The following is a 13997-nucleotide window of genomic DNA, read 5'->3' as shown; positions in this document are numbered from 1 at the left end:
ATTGACAGGTCTTCCAGGCAGAAAATTAATAAGGAAACACAAGCTTCAAATTACACATTAGATCAGATGAACCTAATGGATATCTTCAGAGCATTCCAGCCAATGCACTGGAATACACTTTCTCTTCAAGTGCACATGGAACTTTCTCAGGATAGGTCACATCTTGGGTCACAAATCAAGCTTTACTAAATCTAAGAAAATTGAAATTGTAACAGGTATCTTCTCTGACCACAATGCTATAACAGTTGATATTAATAATAGGAAAGAAACTGTAAAAAAGCACAAACACATGGAGATTTAAACAATATACTTCTTAATAGCCAATAGGTTACTAAAAAGATTTCTTAAATACCTTTAGACAAATGACACTGAAAACACGATGACCCAAAAAACCTATTGGGAAGTTCTCAGAGGGAAGAATATAGCAATGCAATCCTATCTCAAGAAAGAGGAAAAAATATCAAAGAGACAACATAATGCAACTGGGAAAAGAACAAAAAACAAACAAAAAACACAGCAAGTAAGCAGGAGTAAATAAATCATAAGATGAGAAAAGAAATAAATAAAAAAGAAATGAAAGAAAAATGCCGAAGATCAATAAAACTAAAAACTCATTCTTTGAGAAGAAAAACAAAATTCATAAACCATTAGACAGACTCATCAAGATAAAAAGAAGGAAGAACAAATGAACAAAATTAGAAATGAAAAATGAGAGATTGCAACAGACAATGCAGAAATACAAAGGATCATAAGAGACTACCACGAGCAACTATATGCCAATAAAATGTACAACCTAGGAAAAAATGGACAAATTCTTAGAAAATTACAACCTCTAAGACTGAACAAGGAATAAACAGAAATACAAACAGATCACTCTCAAGCATGTAAATCGAAATTGTGATAAAAAAAGAAATCTCCCAAAAACAAAACCCAGGGCTACATGGCTTCACAGGTGAATTCTATCAAATGTTTAGAGAAGAGTTAATGTTGTTGCTCTTTAAATTCTTCCCAAAAAATTGCTGAGGAAGGGACACTAATGAACTCATTCTAGAAGGCCACCATTACCCTGATGCCAAAACTGGAAAAGACATCACAAAAAAGGAAAATTACAGGTCAATATCAAAGGTAAACATAGATGAAAAATTTCTGAACAAAATTCCAGCAAACAGAATCCAACAACACATTAAAAACATCATGCACCATGATTAATTAGAGTTTAATCCTACAAATACTTCAATATATGCAAATCAACCAATGTTACATATCATATTAACAAATTGAAAGATAAAAATCATATGATATTCTCGATAGATGCAGAAGAAGCTTTTTACAATATTCAGCACCCATTTGTGATAACAATTCTTCAGAAAATAGGCATAGACAGAACCTATGTCAACCTAATAAAGGCCATATGTGAGAAACCCACAGAAAATATTATTCTCAATGGTGAAAAGCTGAAAGCATTTTCTCTAAGATCAGGAACAAGTCGAGAATGCCCACTGTCACCATTATTTTTCAATATAGCTTTGGAAGTCCTAGCCATGGCAATCAGAGAAGAAAAAGAAATAAAAGGAATCTAGATGAAAAAAGAAGTAAAATTCTCACTGTTTACAGACGATATGGTACTATACATAGTAAGTCCTAAAGACACTACCAGAAAATTACTAGAGGTTATCAATGAATTTAATAAAGTCACAGGATACAAAATCAATACACAGAAATACTTTGCATTCTTATATATGAACAATGATAAATCAGAAAGAAAAATTAAGGAATTAATTCCATTCACTATTGCAACACATAAAATGAAATAAAAGACCAAGGAATATACCAAGGAGACAAAAGATCTGTATGCAGAAAATTAAGACACTGGTGAAAAAAATCAGAGATGACACAAACAGATGGAGAGAGATACCATGTTCTTAGACTGGGAGAATAAATATTGTGAAAATGACTATACTAACCAAAGTAATTCAGATTCAGTGCAAACTCTATCAAATTAACATTGACATTTCTCACATCACTAGAACAATAAAATTTACAATGGTTATGGAAACATAAAAGACTCCAAATAGCCAGAGCAATCCTGAGGAAGAACAATGGAGCTGGAGGAATCAATTTTCCTGACATTAGACTGCACTCTACAGCTACAGTGATCAAGACAATATGGTACTCACATGTCCGACTACCTCTCAGGATCCTTCTTTCTGGCATACATCTTGGCTGAGCAATGTGCGTGCCACCAGGAAACACCAGGAAGGAGTCAGAATAATTGACCAAAGAGATCCTGGAAAGTAATACTATCACCATAAGACCTAAGACTGTGAGCCATGTGGCCGAGCAGTTCCCCTGGATTCCTTTACCCTGCTGCTCTCCACTCAGGCATCCCTTCCTAATAAAGTCCCTTGCATTGTCAGAAAAAACGAATAAACAAAAGAGCATGATCCTGACACAAAAACAGAAACACAGGCTGATGGAGAAACGACAGCCTCTTCCAGAAGCCATGCTGGGAATGCTGGACAAGTGTACGTACATGTAAAAAAATGAAATTGGAACACTTCCTAATACCGTACACAAAAATAAACTCAAAATGCATTAAAAACCTAAATGTAAGACCAAAAGTCTATACAACTCTTAGAGGAAAACATAGGCAGAACACTCTTCGACATAAATCATAGCAAGATCCTCTTTGAGCCACTTCCTAAAGTAATGAAAACAAAAATAAGCATAAACAAATGGGACTAATTTAACTTAAAAGTCTTTGCACAGCAAAGGAAATCATAAACAAGATGAAAAGACAATCCTCAGAATGGGAGAAAATAGTTGGAAATGAAATAGCTGACAAAGGATTAATCTCCAAAACATATAAGCAGCTCATGCAGCAAGCTCAATATCAGAAAAACAAACAATCCAATCTAAAAATGGGCAGAAGACCTAAACAGACATTTCTCTGAAAAAGACATACAGCTGGCCAGCAAACACAGGGAAAAAAATGCTCAATATCACTCATTATTAGAGAAATGCAAATCAAAAGTATAATGAGGTATTACCTTACACTAGTCAGAAATGCCATCATAAAAAAATCTACAAAAAATAAATGTTGGAGAGGATGTGGAAAAAAGGCAAACTTCTTTCATTGTTAGTGGGAAAGTAAATTGATAGGGCCCCTATGGAGACATTATGAAGATTTCTTTACAAACTAGGAATAAAAACACTACAAGACCCAGATATACATTAATATATGCAAGGTAGGTATCTAGTGGGAAGTTTCTGGATAACACAGGAAGTTCAAACTTGTGCCCTCTGACAACCAGGGGCGGTGGGATGGGTTGGAGAGTGGGAAGAAGATTCAATAAAGAGGGGACATATGTATCCTTATAGCTGATTCACATTGTTGTATGGCAGAAAGCAACACAGCATTCTAAAGCAATTATCCTCCAATTAAAAATAAATTATATATATTTTTATAAATTAAATTATATATATGTGTGTGTGTGTGTTAGTCACTCAGTTGTGTCCAACTCTTTGGGACTCCATGGACTGTAGCCTGCCAGGCTTCTATGTCCATGGGATTCTCCAGGCAAGAATGCTGGAGTGGCTTGCCACTGCCTTCTCCAGGGGATCTTCCAGACCCAGGGATCAAACGCTGGTCTCCTGCATCGTAGGCAGATTCTTTACTATTTGAGCTACAGGGAGGCATATATATATATATATATATATATATATATATATATATATATATATATATACACATACACATACCACATAACCAACCTGTTTCACTACTGGGTAATTACCTGAGAGAGATAAAAATATATGTTCACACAAACACACACACAAAGTCCAGGAAAACAGAAACAAATCCACACTCCATCAGACTCCCTGTGGCAGAGGTTAATGGAAAGGCAAAGTGACAAAGTTCAGTCTTTTATATAGAGATGTTGCCAACCGCTAATTCAATCCTCACAAAGACTTTATTTAAAATCTGTAAATTGTTGGTTTATGTGTTTGGTTCAAAAGCATGCCATAATTTTCCACTATTTTCTCATTTAATGTAATGATATTGCAAATAAAACTGTGAATAGTTTTGGTCATTTTCAATAGCTTTCTTTTTTCTAGGACTGCTATTAAAAGAACTAAGGTAGCTTACTACTAATGATGCATAAGGCTCTCTAGTTTACTTATTAGGGTACAGTTGGTTTACAATGGTGTGTGTTTCTGCTGCACCACAAAGTGAATCAGCCTGTGAGTATATATCACTTTGCCAACAAAGGTCCGTCTGGTCAAGGCTATGGTTTTTCCAGTGGTCATGTATGGATGTGAGAGTTGGCCTATAAAGAAAGCTAAGCACGAAGCATTGATGCTTTTGAACTGTGGTGTTGGACAAGACTCTTGAGAGTCCCTTGGACAACAAGGAGATCCAACCAGTCCATCCTAAAGGAGATCAGTCCTGAATACTCATTTGGAAGGACTGATGCTGAAACTGAAACTCCAATACTTTGGCCACCTGATAGGAAGAACTGACTCATTGGAAAAGACCCTGATGCTGGGAAAGATTGTAGGTGAAAGGAGAAGGGGGCGACTGAGGATGAGATGGTTGGATGGCATCACTGACTCAATAGATATGAGCTTGAGTAAGCTCTGGAAGTTGATGATGGACAGGGAGGCCTGACGTGCTGCAGTCCATGGAGTTGCAGAGAGTCGGACCGGACTGAGAGACTGAACTGAGCTGAACTGAACTTTTACATGTATCCCCACCCTCTTGGATCTCCATCCCACCCGTCTAGATCACCACAGTGCCCTGAGCTGAGCACCCTGCACTACGCAGCGGTTCCCACTGGCCTCACACACAGTAGGGTATACATGTCAGCCTCACAATCCATCTCACCCCACCGCCTGCACCATCGTCCACATGTCCAGCCTCTGCATCTGCATCGCTCTTCCTGCCCTGAAGATAGGTTGATCTGCACCATTTTTCTACATTCTACATACATACATTATTCTATGATATTTGCTTTTCTCTTTCTGCATATTTCACTCCTTATGGCAGTCTCTAGGTCAATCCATATCTCTACAGATGACCCATTTTTGTTCCTTCTTATAGCTGAATGATATTTCATTGCATAAATATATACATATATATGTATACATATATATAGTTTTTCATTTGCTAAGTCATGTCCAACTCTGTGACCCCTTGGATGACAGCATGCCAAGCTTCCCTGTCCTTCACTATCTCCCTGAGTTTACTCAAACTAATGTTAGTTTGAGTTAGTGATGCCATCTCATCCTCTGACACTTCCTAGAGATCTCTCCCCTTCCATTATGATAATGTCCTCCCCCTTATGTGATTAATGAGTTTCTTATCAATACCTTTATCATGGGATTATCAATAGCTTGTTAAATAACTTTGCATCTTCTCAGTTTTTCTATTTCCATGTGCCACTTCATATATATTACCTTAAAAAAGTCTTGTTCCTTCATCAGCCTGGTTAATTTTGGCCTCTTAGACTGCCCAAAAAACACTATTCCTTCAAGTCTCAGTCCACATTTCAGCTCTGCTGTAACTCTACTATATTAACCCAGTCCAAACTAAATGTTTCAGCTTCTACTTTTCTCCAGTGCCAAGTTCTTACTTTTGCTTCTGTTATGTTGTATCATGCCTCACGTAACAGTTAATGTGTCTGTGTCTGCACGCTGCACAGATATCAGTGTCTGAAGACGATAAGTACTTCTTTATTCGTCTCTGCATTTTCACATAACACCTAGTACTGTACCTTGGTAGGAGCTCAGTAATATTGAGATATAAGAGGAGTATTATTAAATTAGGCTCCAGCATAAATAATCCTCCAAAGTCTCTCAGAGTAAAGAATTTGAAAGAGGAGTACATAGATAATTGCATTTCAATATGGTAAATGCCATAATAGAGCTAAGCAGAGTCTACTCATGAAATAGCTCACCCATCTATGGGAGGGAGAGAATACTGAATGTTCTCACATAGACACATTTCTCTAGAACAAGCATACTAAAAACTGATGTTAGTGGAATCCGTATTTTATAGTATAATTTAATCTGTTCCTTTGTGTTATGTTGTTAGCCGCTCAGTCGTGTCTGACTCTTTGCAGCTCCATGGACTGTAGCCCACCAGGCTCCTTTGTCCATGGAATTCTCCAGGTCAGAATACTGAAGTGGGTTGCCATCCCCTTCTCCAGGGGGTCTTCCCAATCCAGGGGTCGAACTCTGGTCTCTCGCACTGCAGGCAGATTCTTTACCAGCTGAGCCACCAGAGGAATGTGTTCCTAGTGATATACTATTAACATAATATTCTTCTCAATGTAACTCATTTAAAAAAGCAATTCATGAGACTCTGCATTTAGAATGAATATGGTCACCATTTGGAGAAGGAAATGGCAACCCACTCTAGTATTCTTGCCTGGGAAATCCCACGAACAGAAGAGCCTAGGGAGCTACGGTCCATGGGACTGTAAAGACTTGGACATGACTGAGCGACTGAGAACATGGTCACTATTAGTATGCTTATCCTATGTCAATGAAGCACATGTTTCTTAGAAATCAATGCTGGCTTTTCATATATGTTATATATAGTCATATTTCTACTAGCTGTTTCTTGATGATCTTAACTTCTATAATCAATTCATAATGGAAACTGGGAATTCACAAACCATTCAAGTGATAACATTTTTTAAAAAGGTCTTAAACAGCACATCATTCAAAACTTGATACAATTCCATTTCTGTTCTTATAAAAAATGTTTTAAGACTTTGAAAAAAATTATAGTTTGTAAATAAGTAAAAACTGTTCGTAAAATGTAAGACTTAAATGGCTAAAACTATCTTCTGCAAATGGAACTATTAAAGCTTATTTTGTAACATGTGTTTAAGCCAAGAGAGCAATTTTAGATTAAACTTCTACTTACCCAGTCAGTTTTATCCACATTCCAGTATTTTTTAAATCTCGAAACTGTATTAGCATTCCCTTCAGTCCCACAACAATAATACTTGCAAGAACACACTACAAATAAAAAATAAGCTGATAAAGATGCAAGATAAAGACTTTAATCTAAATTTAAAAGAATCAAGGTATTTTATGTCTTTGTTTTCTAAATACTTACTAGAGAATAGTTACCATTTAGAAGACTAAAGTAATATTCATTTTGTTTAGAACTAACCTATTATTGTACTTTAAGAACATAATATCAGTTCTAGAAAAGTCACAGGGTAAATGTTATTCCATTCTTAAAAAAAGGAGGAAATAGAAAGAAAAGTAGTGAATTATAAGGGTGAATGTGATAAGACTGAATGTCCTGTTAACTTTATAATAATTATTCATTGCCATTTGTTTGCAACTTATTGCAAAATTCAGTGTATCATGTATTTCTTTAATCATCTTGAATATAAATTATCTGGTTGCATCAGAATATATTTATAAGTCTCTTGAGAAATAAACTTGATTATTGGAAGATCCTCTCATGAAAATGATTTATTCTTATTACATGAGTGAAGAATTAGAACAAGAACTGTCTCTGGATCCCTGAAGACCAGCATCTTGCTATAGTGTCCCAGGCCTGCGAAAAGCAAGGCAGATACCCACACTAATGTTCTGAGTCACTTTGTATAAAGATGTATCAAGGGTGGCAAGAAATATTTTGTTCCCTACTCTCTTGCCCAGCATGCATTTTCTAAGAGTCTAAATTTTATAAACTTCTTCCAAAGTCTATTTCTCATAACAGAGATTGCTTAATTCTACCTTCCAACTGAACACAGAATAAATCTAATTAAATGAAAACAGCCATGGTACCCTCCCGTACCTTACCCATCAGATGTGGGCTCTTTCTATCTCTCCTCCATACAACCATTACTTATGCCACATAACTTCTCAGAGTTAGGATCACTGAGGTTGTTCTTCAAAGAAATGCTTAAAATGGAATGATTCTCTTTAATGTTAAAGTTTAAAATTAAATAATAAAAAGTACTGCTTACCATGGGCAGCCAGTAAAGCAGCGGCCCTATCGCATAGATGACTACCAGGACAAAAATGCAAGATATTAGACAAGCCACCTGCAAAACACAAGACAGCAAAAAGAGAAATCCTTCAATTTTTTGTTATTCCAAAGTTATAGGGGGGAAAGATAATCTTAGTTCTTCTTGATAAGAAGAAACAAAATGTTGGCACGGGATTGTTAAATTATACAGACTGTCGTTATCTATATTGTGTAGTTGAAGCAACCCAACGTGACAGGTGACAAACTAGTGCGATGAAATTCAGTCAGCACTGAGAGAAAAGCCATTCTACACAAAGAAACAGGACACCGTCAACTATTATCACACATCACAATTTTCCGTTGTTTAATGGTGAAAATGACATTTCAATTGTACTTAAGCCTACTGTTGTTCACCTGACCTCCCTTCTCATTTCTTAGTTATATGGGTAATAACTGAATACACACAGCTTTAGGGATTTTCTGGGCTGATAAATTTCCACGGAAGCCTTTGCTCTCTTCTTAGGAGTCCTTCATTAGTATGAAACAGTTATATGGGATTATGGAAGCAGTCTCTGCAGTGAAGCAAACAATTTTATTAATCCTAAAAAATCATTAATATTGTGTTTTAACCAACTCAATATGTTGACAAAAGGCAATTCAAAACAGCTCACTTCTAACTAAGCTCCACTTGATGGAGAATCAGTTTCACATAAACAAACATTCACATCTTAATAGAAACATTTAGCCAAACTGTGAGCCTACCAAGAGAAAAGAGGCTTCCCAGGACCAAAAAAATACCTAAAATATCATAATGGAGGAATCAAAGGAAACTGGAGTGGTTAAAAATAAATATATAGACAAATAATCAATAGTAAGGTCTCAGAGCAACTTGAGTTCTCAGACACTGCTAGTGGGACTTAAGATATGGCGCAGCCACTTCCAAAAAAAGTTTGGCAGTTTCTCATGAAGTAATGTCTGACCTAAAACTACCTAAGAGAAATGAAAACTTATGCTTATCAACATACATGTAAATATTTATAGCAGCTGTATTCATAAACACTAAAACTGTAAATAATTAAATTGTTTACCAATTGGTGAATAGATAAATTTTGGTACATCCTTATAGTAGAATACTACTCAATAATAAAAAGACTATTCACACATGTAACAGCACGGATTAAACTCAAAATCATAAAACTAAGAGAAAGAAACTGATACAAGTTCCTTCCATATTTAGTGGAACTCCTCTACAGCATTATATAGCATATAAAAGGGAAAAATCCTTCTGTGGGAAACAAGTCATTAGGGAACTAGAGGTTGTTAGGGAAGTTCTAATACACTAAACTGCTGCTAAACTGATCATTTAGGAGTAATTGGTGATTTTACATGAGTTTTTAAATGACAAAATATTATGCCTGTCATTCCACTAGACTGAAAAAAGCTTGTTGTCAGAAGGCAAGTTATAGAATTCATTCAGATATCCCCATAAGTGGTTCAGTATATCCGTGTTCATGTGGAAAGAAAAAGGCACCAATTATTAAACTGCACTTCATGTCAAAAGACAATGGCATGCAGTGTCGCCGTGAGACCTTTATCAAACACTTACAAAGGTACCTTAATCTTATTTGCAGCTATGAACTTGAGACAGCTAGACTCTAAACTCCTTTGAAGGATTTGAGGGACATAAAGGCAAAATGACTTTCCCAAGGTCACAGAGCTAAGAATTAGAAGGAATATGGATTATAAACTGAATTAGATCCATAAAGTCAAATATATTTCAAGTTTCTAGATATCTTAAATACACTAAAGCTGTTAGAGAAGCTACAACCTAATTAAATAATTCTTTTTAAAAACAGTAAACGTCAACTACCTTCAAGATTTTCTCTAAAGATTACTTATTTTTTATTTACACAGCTTTTTGTAAATACATTAACAATAGTGTGCTCACTGAACTATAATTTCAGTCTTATTGTTAAAATAAGAGTTAAATGGATCTTACTTTCAAAGGATGACAAACAACGGGTGAAAAAAATCTATTTGTTTACCTTAGATAGTAAGTCATACAATGAAACAGACTATGTAATCAAATAGCTTATGTCAGCTCTTTAATGCATTTCATCTTTGTTGATGCCCTAGATCAAAAGACAAGGGCATCTAATTAGATAAGAAATCCTTATCAGTTATGCCCACGGTATCTACTCCTCGGGCATAGAAATCAATAATATAATAGTTTCCACTCTCAAAACTCAAAATACTGACACTCTTTGTCTCCATAAGTAAGAGACCCAGGTACTAAAGTTTGAATTTGGAAAACGCCTTTAAAAGCATTCAGTCCACTGGAAAGACCCAGAGGGAGCGGGTAGAGAGGGAGGTGGGAGGGGGGATCGGGATGGGGAATACATGTAAATCCATGGCTAATTCAAGTCAATGTATGACAAAAACCACTACAATATTGTAAAGTAATTAGCCTCCAACTAATAAAAATAAATGAAAAAAATTAAATAAAATAAAAGCATCAAAAAAAAAAAAAAAAAGCATTCAGTCCAAGCCACTGTTCCGTAGATAACCAACTCAGTCACTATACACTGAGGTTAAACTAAGATGAGATATTTGCAATGCTATAACAGACTTCTCTGACTTTAGACTTCTGTAATAACACAGTTACACTATGTTTTCAAGTATTACCCACATTCTGAACATCCATAACTTTGTATATGAAGTGCTACTTTCTTATATACCTCTGACTTACCTAGAAAAAAATTTAAAGGCAAATTACAACCAGAAGGGAGATAAACTTGTTTCCTTTATTAAACTCAGAAAACAAACAAAGCTAAATGCCTCTTTCTTAATAAGTTCCAGCTTAGCTTAGACTGCAACTAGTAGGAAAAAACTGTTCACACATTTAATTAACCAGAGGACAAACATTTTTCTAGGCATTTTAGTTTTCTTTAACTCATTTCATTTCACGGTAATTATATATCCACAGATAACTTTTTATTCTAAAGTTGTAACTATTCATGTTTATGCTAACTCTGATATAGGATAATGAAATAATCTATATTTTCTTCTTGTTACATTCTCAAACAAATATTATCTGTGTTACAGGTTACTTACAAAGATGACTATGCAAACATCAGTGTTAACCTTTTCCTAAGGGAAAACCATCCTGAATATTCATTGGAAGGACTGATGCTGAAGCTGAAGCTCCAACACTTTGGCCACCTGATATGAAGAACTGACTCTTGAAAAGACCCTGGTGCTGGGAAAGATTGAAGGTGGGAGGAGAAAGGGATGATAGAGGATGAGATGGTTGGATGGCATCACTGACTCAATGGACATGAGTTTGAGTAAACTCCGGGAGTTGGTGATGGACAGGGAGGCCTTGGCGTGCTGCAGTCCATGGGGTCACAAAGAGTCGGACACGACTGAGCAGCTGAACTGAACTGAACCTTGAGAAATAGAGTATTTCCTGCCGTATCAGTAAACAAGGATGTCACCGCCATCAGGGATCGCAGCCCTCCAGTGTGAGCTCCTGGGCTCCTAAGGGCACCCGGGAAGAAGAATCCCTGTGATCCGGCAGCCACTGCCTGTGGTGCACCTCAGAGAAGCTCAGGGTGTGAAAAACACAGAACGCTGGTCCCAGATAGCGGAGACATGTATGAAAGGAGTGATTTCAGGGAGCCCAGACTCTCTTATCTTCCCCTACCTAGAAAAGCACCAAATTCCTTAACCTGAATATATCTGGCTTCCTTTTATAATAATGTTTTGGTTTTCACACTACTTGTTCTTTGTTGCAAAACTTCTCCATGACTTTACTCCTTCCCTGGCTTCCTCAGATCAGTTTTCTCAGGGTCCCTTGAGATGCAGTCCTCCAGGCTTGAAGTCCTAAAAATTCCCACTGAATAAAGCATAACTGGGCTTCCCTTGTGGCTCAGCTGGTAAAGAATCCACCTGCAACGTGGGAGACCTGGGTTCAGTCCCTGGGTTGGGAAGATCCCCTGGAGAAGGGAAAGGCTACCCACTCCAATATTCTGGCCTGGAGAATTCCAGGGACTGGATATAGTCAATGGAGTTGCAAAGAGTCGGACACAACTGAGCGACTTTCACTAAAGCATAACTCTCAACTTTTAGGTTTTGAATATTTTTTTTAAGTTGACAGTTATGGCAACCACAAAGAAGGATCCCTCTCCTCTGCCTGAATCCTATGAGGGTCTTAAGCCTTGGTACCAGCAGAGGCTCCATGTGTCCATCGACCACCTCAGGGAGTCCAGATGAATTTGAGTGAGTTTTTCATGGTTCTAGGATCTCCCATTATTGATGATTTTAAGTTTTAGTTGATGGGGAACAAGGCTATCCTTGAAACTTGGTTTCAAGAAGACGTACCTGGGTTGCTCAGTTTAGATACTGAGTGACATCCTCAGTTGAAGGACTGGGAAGGTTTTATTCAAGTCAGGCACTAAGTGGGTTATCCCCAGTGTAAAGGACACTGGGAAGAATTAGTTTGGATACTGACTGGTTGGTTATCCTCAGTTTAGAGACCGGGAAGACTTTGCTCGGCTAAACACTGAGAGTCCCTTGGACTATAAGGAGATCCAACCAGTCCATCCTAAAGGAGATCAGTCCTGGTTGTTCACTGGAAGGACTGATGTTGAAGCTGAAACGCCAATACTTTGGCCACCTGATGCAAAGAATTGACTCATTGGAAAAGACCCTGATGCTGGGAAAGATTGAGGGTAGGAGGAGAAGGGGACACCAGAGGATGAGATGGCTGGATGGCATCACCAACTCAATGGACATGAGTTTGGGTAAACTCTGGGAGTTGGTGAGGGACAGGGAGGCCTGGCGTGCTGCAGTCTATGGGGTTGCAAAGAGTCAGACATGACTGAGCAACTTGATCCTAAGCCTGATTTCAAATGAAAGCATTTTCCTGATTTCAAATGTACTATATCAAGTGAGAATAAAAGCTATTGCCTGACTTATTCTGTTCCTTCTTAAACCAGCAAAATTGACTTTTTTATAATCATCCAATGCTTTTATTTTTCATTCACCCTTCCCACACTTACTGTGCTGAGTGCTAAGTGCTAAGTGCTTAGCCATGTGCTAAGTCCTGGGCTGGACGCTGATGATATGGAGAACAAAAGCAGACAGGGACTTTCTAGGAGCTGCAGTCAAGAGCAGAAGGCAGACATCAATCGTGTAATCACACCGATAAACATGTAAAGTCCAATAGAGCTAAGGTCTCTGAAGAAAAGAACACAGTTGGCCCAGAAGTCTTAGTGAAATCTGATGAATGGGAGGAGCTGACTTAGAAGGGAAGAGGAGGCAGCCACAGAGACGAAACGGACAAAAGGAAGACACCAGAGCTCAAGAGGAAGGAGGCGCCGGACTAGAGAGCTGAGAGTGAGGCGGAGAACAGTCCAGGGTGAGGCTGCAGGGGGAAGCACACAGTTTGGGTAGCTGAAAGGTCAGAAAGCTAAGACCGTTTATGGGCTCTGGGAGGAAGGAACAAGGCCATATCTGCATTTTAAAAGCTATCTTTCTACAGAAATACTCATAGTGTTTCTGAATAAGAGTCAATTGGTGAAACGATTGGCTATTATTAGCCTGAAAGTTGAAAGATTTTCATTCTTCTAGAGTAACTTACTGGGTATAAGTCTAGTATCTACGAGAGAAAGAGAGATATTTTAAGGGATTACTTTGTGAAGTCTTGTCACATGGAAAGTTGGTTTCACAAATAGCCTATTTAGAACAAAACTTTTAAGACTCGGCTGTCCCAGGGCCTTCTTCAAATCATGTCTGTTATCCCCACGTAAACTTAATAGTTGTAATGCCAAAATGACTACCATGGGAAAACATCCTCAATTGAGGTATGCACATTGTCAGGTTACTTCCCTGTGCAATTTAATGGGACTAGTTGAGCAGATTATGGATGATCTCAACAAGCAAAACAGCATAAAAATACAGTGCTGCTGAGTTTTGCTTCTGTGAATTAGTA

General features: G+C 37.5%; 1 pseudogene; it reads right to left on the bottom strand.

The window, feature by feature from the left end:
• LOC122688110 overlaps positions 1–13997 on the bottom strand; it is a 65413-nt pseudogene that overhangs the window by 46989 nt on the left and 4427 nt on the right.

The sequence above is a fragment of the Cervus elaphus genome, chromosome 32 (genome assembly GCF_910594005.1).
Source record: "Cervus elaphus chromosome 32, mCerEla1.1, whole genome shotgun sequence".
Taxonomy (NCBI): Eukaryota; Metazoa; Chordata; class Mammalia; order Artiodactyla; family Cervidae; genus Cervus; species Cervus elaphus.
The sequence above is the reverse complement of the archived record's forward strand: the minus strand, read 5'-3'. Positions and strand labels throughout refer to the sequence as shown.